Below are 9,921 nucleotides of genomic sequence, written 5' to 3'. Positions count from 1 at the left end.
TGGCTTCTCTATCATTTTTGCTTAGGAAAATCTTTCTCTTCCAGGCTTAATTCATGCAATTATCCTAGGATGCTGTGTAATAATTAAAATAGTTTGAATAATATAAAATAAAGGCATATTTCATAAGGATGCTTCCTGAAACAATCTTTAATATAGTTTCATACTCTCATGCCAAAGTATACAATTCAACAAAAGAAACTCTGCAGGAAGGCTATGATGCATTCCTGATTCTCTGATAGGCTTCACTTACGGACAAATTTCAGAGTGTAGATGGATGACTCACATAACCTTCAGGTTGTTTTCCATTAATATTTTTTCTCTCAGCTTCAGATTGGAAAGTAATTGAGTACTAATGAGTACTGACAGGTACCTTTACTCTGTTTCAGTTAAACTGAGCTGGGGAATAGAATTGATAACTTTGTGTGAAATCTGAGGATCCTGACTGAGACTCATGCCAAAGAACAAAGAAGGCGAACTCACATTCAGTGATAATTCGGTGATAAGAAAGTGCATCCTTATGTCAAACTCGATGAGGTGCTATACCAAGGATATGGCAACCTGTCTACTGAACGCTTTTAACTCTTCATCGTAAAACTTTACCATCTGCATAAAAGAGAATGCTCAGGGCCTATTGCCTATTGTCTACATTCAGTTTTTTAGAAGAGATAGCAAATTATCCCCCCAAAAGTTAAAGAGGAGGGAGGCTACAACACCTTTCTGTTGTGCGTGTACTTGTCCCCTCCCTTGTTTCACATAAAGAGTATAGCTTTCTATTGCTATTGTTTCTGAGTTGTTTACTCATAATGACCTTGTTTTTGGCAAGAATCCAAAGCATTTCTTTTGTGTTGCTGCTCATCGACAGCTTCCTGTTACACAAGCAGTTGTAATTGTAGGATTCAAGTATAGGGATGTATACACAAATATATGCATACCCAAATTTTGTTCTCCCTCATAGTTTCTTTATGTCAAGTGGCTTTATTCAAACCATTTATGACTCTGTTGAACCCGACAAGGGCCACGACAGCTTCAGCATGCCTCCAGTCTCTTCCAGTGACATTCACTATGAATCAGTACCCTAATCAGTGCCTCAACAAACTCTTTGCCCTCACATCCAGTACTTTGACATGAAAACATTAGACAAATAATATTGAGCTCCTACTGTGTAGCAGGCATCTTGCTAGGGATTATTAAAAAGAGAACATTTCTGACCTCAGTTACTAATGGAAGCTTATACAGGTGGGCCATAAGTTTTTTCCTTTGGGATGATTTTGTTTGCGTCCTCCTGTACAATATTATGGACCTCTGTCCATAGTTCTTCAGGCACTCTGTTTACTAGATCTAATCCCTTGAATCTATTCGTCACTTCCACTGTATGTTCAGCTAGAAAAGACTCTTGAGAGTTCCTTGGAAAGCAAGGAGATCAAACCAGTCAATCCTAAAGGAAATCAACCCTGAATACTCTTTGGAAGTACTGATGTTGAAACTGAAGCTCCAATACTTTGGCCACCTGATGTGAACAGCTGACTCACTGGAAAAAAAACCCTGATGATGGGCAAGATTGAAGGCAGAAGGAGAGGATGACAGAGGATGAGATGTTTGGATGGCATCACCGATTCAGTGGATAAGAACTTGGGCAAACTCCAGAAGATGGTGACGGACAGGGAAGGCTGGCATGCAACAGTCCATAGAGTCGGGAAGAGTTGGACATGACTTAGCTACTGAACAATAACAGAAGTCACACTTATAAACATAAATAAACACAAGTAAATAACATTTATATACATAAGTAACATTCTTATTGAATCAGCCACTATTTTAAGCACTTTAACTGTACTGTGTCATTTGGTCTTTTAAAAAAACAAAAATCCCTAAGGAAGGTGATATTATCTATTATTTATACAGAAGGAAACTGACATTTAAAGAGATTAAGTAATATGCCCAAAGGCACTCCTCTAGAAAGTGGTAGAGGCAGGATTCAAACCCACATGCTTCAAGGCTGGCACATTTAACCCTCTTGCTATTTAAGACACCATGTTTGGTCATGCAGTTTGCACACACTCAACTCAAAGGAGCAAGTTCAAATGAACTACACCCTATACAATCCCATACAGCAGCATGAAGCACACCACCGTATTTCCTTGAACTATCCTTTTCTACTGTCCAAAACAAAAATAAACATAAAGATGAAGGGAAATGAAATGGACAAATTCCTAGGAAGACATAAAATACTGAAACCAACAAAAATAAATAGAAAACCTGAATAGACATAATAAATTAGGAGATAGAGTCAGTAATTTTTAAATTGTCTACAAAAAAATTCTAAGCCCGATTGTCTTTATTGATAAATTCTACAAAACCTTTGTAGAAGAAAACCAACATGTCATAAAATCTCCAAAGAAGAGAGAACACTTCCAACTCATTCTTTGATACCAAAAGCACAAGCTATAAGAGTGAAAAATAAAATTGCTGCAAAGGGTACCATCAAGAAAGTAAAAACATAACCACAGAATGGGAAAAATATTTGGAAATTAAATAACTGGTAAGGGAACTAGTGAGCATAATATAAAAAATCCCTTACAACTCAATAATAAAAAGACAACCCAATTTTAAAATGGTCAAAAGATTTAAAAAGACATTTCTCCAAAGAAGACATGCCTGAACAGGCAACAGGCATATAAAAAGATGTTCAACATCATTATTCATAGAGAAATGCAAATCAAAACCACAAAGAGATTTCACCTCACACCCACTAGGATGGCTATAATAAAGACAATAACAACTGCTGATGAGGATGTGGGGTATTTGGGACCCTCATACATTGTGGGAATATAAAATATGTGCAGCCAATTTGGAAAACTGTCTGGCAGTTTCTCAAAGATTAAATATAGAGTTAACTCAGCAATTCCAGTCCTAATTATACATGCAAGAAAAATGAAAGCATACCTCTACACACAAACATAGTATTCTCCATAATGGCCAGAAAGTAGAAACAACCCAAAGGCCACCGAGTGATAAATGTATAGATACAATATGGTATATCCTGACGTTGGAATGTTATTTGTTAATACAAAGAAATGAAGTATTGATACATGCTACAACATGGATGAACATTTTAAACCTTATGCTAAAGGGGTCAAACCCAGGTCTCCTGCATTGCAGGCAGATTCTTTACTATCTGAGCCACAAGGGAAGCCCAAGAATACTGGAGTGGGTAGCCTATCCCTTCTCCAGGGGATCTTCCCGACCCAGGAGTTGAACCTGGAGGAGGTGAGCTACCAGGGAAACCCTAAGTTAATTAAGCCAGCCTCAAAGGGCCATATATTGTATGATTTCACTACATGAAATGCCCAGATTATAGCTCAGATGGTGAAGAATCTGCCTGCAATGCAGGAGACCCAGGTTCAATCACTGGCTCAGAATGATCCCCTGGAGAAGGGAATGGCTACCTACTCCAGTATTCTTATCTGGAGAATCCCATGGACAGCGGAACCTGGCGGGCTACAGTCCATGGGATCACAAAGAGTCAGACACGACTGAGCAACTAAAACTTTCATAGTGACAGAAAGTAGACTTGTGATTTCCTAAGGCTGGTGGGATTGAGGGAAATAGGCAGTGATTGCCAGCAAGTACACGTTTCTTTTGGGTTTGAAATATTCTAAAATATTCTACATACTTGGACAAAAATATACTAAAATTGACGGTGGCAATGACTGCTCTGAATATACTAAAAAAAAATATTGAATTGTATACTTTAAATGGGTGAATTGTAAGATCTATGAATTATAATTGAACAGAGTTTTTACTAAAAATTGATGTAGAAAGGGTGGGATGGAGGGAGAAAAGAATGGTGGGGGGCAAAGTTCTCTTTAAATATGGAACATTAAGTAACATTCATTTCAGTCAGTTCAGTTCAGTCGGCCAGTCATGTCCGACTCTTTGCGACCCCATGAATTGCAGCATGCCAGGCATTAATCTCTCCCCACATGCCAACAAAATACTGAGAAAAAAAATTTTTTAAAAGCATAATCTCTTTTTTAAAAGAGATGACAAATAACATGGGAGAAAAGACTACAGCCAAGGGGAGATGTCAACACAATTTTGAATGCTGGAAAAGTAGATGCATAAATGTCATCCTGACATAGCAGACTCAAAAAAGCTGAAAACCAAGCTTATATGGGAAGACAAGATGGAATATTTGCATGCCAGAAAGGACCAAAAAGTCTCAGAAATGGAATGCATTGGTTACTTCTGAAGACCGTGCTATGGGATGAGGCTGAAAATAGGAGTGTTGGTTGAAAGTTTACGTAAGGAGGCATTAAGTTCCCTTCCTACGCCCATGGAATTAGGCAACACACCCCATCACCACCTCTATGCCTTCCCTGACTCTGCTGCTGCAATGGGAGAAAGACAGATGGTTTTCCTTCTGCATAGGAAGTGGGTTTCAGACTCTAGGTTCAGGACGTAGGCTCTGGACTCAGAGACCCAAGACATGGATGCAGGAGGATTGAGACGATCAACTAAAAACTGGGGAATGTAATCAAATCCATGGAAAAATAAAGTATAAGAATCTCACATAAAGTAAAACAAAGTGACAAAATGATGGTAAGTAAGAAAGAAAAGAACATTGGAGGATTAATTCAGATGGTCAAACATTAAAGTTATAAGAGTTCTAAGCATGAGTGGGTGAAAAATGAGATGAGGAAAAAATGGAAGGAAGATTATTAAAAAAATAATAATAATGCAAGAAAAATTTCTACAACTTGAATGTGCTTCTAAATGGAAAGGATGTGTCAGGTATCCTGCAGAATGCCCATCATTGCAAAATTTCATAATACTAGAATTCTGGAAGAGTACTTACTTCAAATTTCTAAGGGAAATTCTGTCCAAGACAGATTTCTATACTTAACAAAATGACTGGTCAAGTGTGAGGGTAGAATGTAGACCAAGCAAGAGGAATCATGTAAACCACGAGGTCAGGATTCAACACAGGAGAGAAACAAACAAAATTCCCAGAATGATGGTGAAGGGGAGCCTCTGGGTGACAACTGGGCTGCAGACCTAGAGAACAGTTGGAGCAGATTGAAACAGAGGGTAGGAGAATTCTGAAAGACTTATCTCCAAGGCGAATGGGCAGGGGTAGGGAGAGCAAGACATTACTTGAAGTGATGACCTTATAGAAAGAAGGGCCCAGCCTTCAGGAGTTTAGGGGTGAGCTAAATAGATAAGAAAAACAGAGCAACTTAATAGCTCTAGAACAAATAAAAGGTACTATAAGAAAAGAAGAGTAAATTTAGAGGTTGTTGTTCAGTCACTAAGTCATGTCTGACTCTTTGCGACCCCATGGACTGCAGCACACCAGGCTTCCCTGTCCTTCACTATCTGGTGGTGTCTGCTCAGACTCACATCCATTGAGTCAAGGATGCATCCAACCATCTCATCCTCTGTCACCCTCTTCTCCTCCCAGCATCAGGGTCTTTTCTAATGAGTCAGTTCTTCACATCAGGTGGACAAAGTATTGGAGCTTCAGCATCAGTCCTTCCAATGAATATTCAGGACTGATTTCCTTTAGGATTGACTGGTCTGATCTTGCAGATTTAGAGGTATATAATCATAATTTTGGGGTCCTTCCAAGATACTTGGTAAATCATTTTTTCTCCTTCCCACATAAGTTTTGAATAATTTGATAAATAAAACTAAGGAATTCAGGGGAAAGATAAAATATCACTTTTATTCTTTATGATAAAGGTTGATTCAGCTAAAGTAGTTTAGTTTGGAGAGCCAAATGGACTGAACCCCAGATTGGGCATATTTTCTCACCCAGCAAGGGCAGTGCTCCACAGAGTGCTTGTTCCTTGGTAATGAACAGTTTCCGGTGGGGCAGAAGGAAAAATAACTGATCCAAATTTACCAACCAAATCAAGCTACTCCTTCTCCCTTAGAGAGAAGGAAATGACTAACTGAGTTGGGCAGAGAGAACAGAGAAATCGCACCTCAAGGAAGAAAACTTCAGGAGTGGGGAACAGGCTTCCCTCCTGACATTAAAGATGCCAACGTGAAGAGTGATTTCACCAGAAACTATAACAGGGCAATGTAAGAAGGGTAAGGTAGTGAGGACATTTACGACGGAGGTAGCGTTAGAGAGCTAAATCCCCATTCTCAAAAGAGAACTGCAATAGCTGGTATGAAAATGAAAAGCCAAGAAATGATAGAACATATTAAGAGGCAGTAAGCAGCCAAAGAAATAGCCGAAAACAGCTCTAAGAGTAGAATGTGGCAGCCTTGGAGAAAGGGCTAGGTGGGGAGATGCAGAGCAGAGAACTCCTACTCTTTCAATGTGAACTTGTCTGTCATGCTGTTGAACTTTAAGATTTTGGGTTAGGTTGAATCAACGAAATTGCCAATATTTGACTATGTATGGCCTTAAAATGGCCATCCCATGTACACGAACATACATTTGCATAATTCAATCTAAAATGTTAAGAGAAATTCAATTTTAGAAACTTTTCTAATGGGAGGCAAAGAAATGTGATCCTTGGAGAACTTTCTCTGCCCCTCTTTCTCTGGTTTGTGTGCCTCTCCCTGGAACCCTCTCACCCCCATTGATGTACCTATGTGTGTGGTTCTACAGCATTGTCATCATCTGACCTGGTCTCCTCTACACTGGTTGTGACTATTTTGAGAGGATGACTCTTTTTATAAGGGAACCCACACAGCAGCGAGCCCAAAGCAGCCGCAGTATTTTCTAAATGACATAACCTGTGTTAACAACCTTTGTTGGGTCTTGGACCCAAAGCTTCCTTTCCCAGGTGTTCATAGTAACTCCTTATGGCTTCTGGACCTTCTGGCTAAGATCAAGTGTAGTATCTTCTTAACAGTTTAATATAATAACCCCTTAGTAGACTATCATAGGATTTTTCACAGAATCTACATCAAGCTCACTACTTGCAGTTTGTAGAATCGGTTATAGTCTCCTTTTTTTAACAGAAATCTGTTTTCCCATCGAGGCTTCCCAGGTGGCTCATTGGTAAAGAACCCACCTTGCCAATGCAGGAGACACAGAGGAGGAAATGGCAACCCACTCCAATATTCTTTCCTGGAAAATCCCAAGGACAGAGGAACCTGGTGGGCTATAGTCCATGGGGTCGCAAAGAATCAGACATAACTGAGCAAGCACACACACTTTTTTCCATTCAGCTTCTCACCACAGTCCACGTTACATATTTGGAAGTTCTCTCAACAGTTGGAGTGATGTGTGTGCACCAGGAGACCTGATCTCTCTTAGGTGCCCTGGAGGCCAAATAACGGAGCAATTTAGCTCTCAGACTCAGATGGCCAGGGTATAAATTATGTTCCTTCCCTCCCCCTAATTACATGAAACATAAATAGTTTCACCTTCATAAGTTTATGGTTCCTAATATCTAAATAAGATAGTGCCTAAAACCACAGAGTTATTGTACAAATTCAATGAGATGATGCAGGAAGCATTCAGATATGTCACTGTTACTCTCTGACATGGGTTTCCTCCAGTCTGGACTTCTATTTCCCTTTCACTGATGGATGTTCTATGATTTTCAATCCAAAGATCATTCTTTGTTGCCAAAATAATGGTGAAAGAAGGAGAAAAAGCTCTGATTTTTTTTTTTTTTTTGAATTATTGGTATGCACAAAAGAAAAACTCCAGGTAACAGGCCCATTTCCCACCTCTGCCTTGTGGAGTTACTCTTAACCTAATTTTATTGGGTTTGTTGCCCTGAACATTTCTTACTAGCTCATGGGAATTGAAGTCTCCACAACATTGTTCCCACAGGGTTTGCCTATTACCCCTGGCTCCAAGGGCTCACTTTCCTCTATAAGTATACTTCTGAAATGACAACTCATCAGAGAGTCCAGTGTAGCCACCCTGGTTTTTCTAAGCACCCATTTTTACCTCTCACTGTGTGTCTGCATTTGTGCAGATGAATACCATGGCTTTGAAAGCTCCTCATCCCTCCAGGTACCTGCTTTTATCTGAATTCCAGGACCCAGAGTCTCAGCCTTACCAGGTCCAGCTTTCCTCCCTGGTTCTCACTGCCTCAGCGAGTCTCACAAGACTCTTCTCACTCACCACTACCCTCTCTTGGCTAGAATTAGATCTCAAGCAGTGATTTTACTACTTACTTACTTTCTAAATAAGCTGGGAAATAATAGGTAATCAGAAAAACCCTATTTGTGTGAAGGTGTTTGGGGAAATGTACAATACAAATGCGTAAGTACCAGTTTTCACTCAAAGAAGCAACTCTAATTATGAGACTTTCTGACAGCCTATTTAGCCAGCAAAGGAGAGAATGTTTGGTGCCCTGAATAACTTCTTGGCATCCTTTAAATCATGATCTTTACCCAAATGGCCACTTCATCTAAATGAGAACCATCTTGGTGATGAGATGAGAAGATGCAAGTCCTCTGCTAGCATCCCTTTCCTCGGAGCCTCTGTTTCTCAACTGTAAATGAAGGTGCTGAAATGGGTGATCCCAAAGGTCTTATCACTATGAAAGTTTGGGGATTTTAAGTAGACTGAGGGTTTAATAGACTGAGGATTTTTCCTGATAGCTAATGTTTGACCTAATTAGACAGTAAAAACTCTGATTGCAATGCAGGAAACCTGGGTTTGATCCCTGGCTTGGGAAGATCTCCTGGAGAAGGAAATGGCAATCCACTCTAGTATTCTTGCCTGGAAAATCCTGTGGACAGAGGAGCCTAGTGGGCCACAGTCCATGGGGTTGCAAAGAGTTGGACATGACTGAGTGACTAACACTTTCACTTACTTTAAAGAAAATATTATGTCAAAGAAGCATATTAGATTCCCGTATCAAGGAATATGTAAACATCCCATCTCTTTCCATGTTTCCTTTTATATATTCATGAAGTTCTCTTTTTCTAAGTATTCATTTTTTTGCACTGAGGCCCTCGCCAAGCCTGTTTTTCATCTATTGTTCTATTTCCCCAGTAGATGGCAGCCGGTCACAACTTTCAGTTACCTTCTGCCTACAAACTCAGGGCAGACAATCCAGAAAATAAACACAGAGTGAAGAGAATGGGGTGGGGGGAAGACATTTATCAAACACAGATAAATAAAAATAAATTTATATTAAGCATGCACCCAAAATATTTATTGAGTTTTCTAAAATTTAAACAACAAATTAGGTTCTACATATTAATATAAATTATGTCATAAACTAGAGTGTTTGATAGACATTTCAGAATGTTGTATGTTAGAATTGAGTGCAACCCTTCAGAATTATGAAGCTATGGGATTATGGTTGATCCAAGTGATGCTGTCACATTGCTATTTTAAAGACATTTAGAAAACCATTTTCTGGAGGAGACTTCCAGGATCAGTTTCTAGCCTACAAGAGAAAAACAGTCTCAATGCCCCCTTTTTGACAATTCTTCCCCAATGGCATCATCTTCCTTGATAATCCTTAAATTTAAGAGTTGTTTTTAATCCCCTTGGAAAAGTTATTTCCAAATTTTCCACACTCAATGAAGTTTGACCATCGATTTTTAATTATTTTGGAAAGAACAGAACTCAGCATCTTACTACCAAATTTTCAGCCCATGTGCTCTGTCTCCCAGCTGGCTGTTTTGGCCTTGGTGGGTAGAGCATGGTCCATATTGTAGGAGGGTTTATTCTGGAACTCTGGCAAGCAACGAAGCCAGATTGAAAAGGCTTCTAGAATTGTGAAACATGAACCCTTACAAATTTAGATTTACCTTCTGAGAAATTTAAGATGGTGAGCAAAGATCTCAGAGCCTCAGGTCATAAAGAACCAGTTCCTGCTTCAAGCCTGGCAATGGATTAGGAACCCCAGTGCCATCAGCATAGGCCTTACCAGGACTGGTCTTCCTGTCCTTAGCCTACACGCAGAGCTCCTAAAAAGGCCC

The 9,921-nt window shown here is 39.6% G+C and overlaps 1 pseudogene; it reads left to right on the top strand.

Moving 5' to 3' along the window:
- Positions 1–6,825: 6,825 nt before the first annotated feature.
- LOC133257906 (U2 spliceosomal RNA) lies at positions 6,826–6,992 on the top strand (annotated as a pseudogene).
- Positions 6,993–9,921: the final 2,929 nt, after the last annotated feature.

Source organism: Bos javanicus, chromosome 11 (genome assembly GCF_032452875.1).
Source record: "Bos javanicus breed banteng chromosome 11, ARS-OSU_banteng_1.0, whole genome shotgun sequence".
NCBI classification, from domain to species: domain Eukaryota; kingdom Metazoa; phylum Chordata; class Mammalia; order Artiodactyla; family Bovidae; genus Bos; species Bos javanicus.
This window is presented reverse-complemented; position numbering and strand designations above follow the sequence as displayed.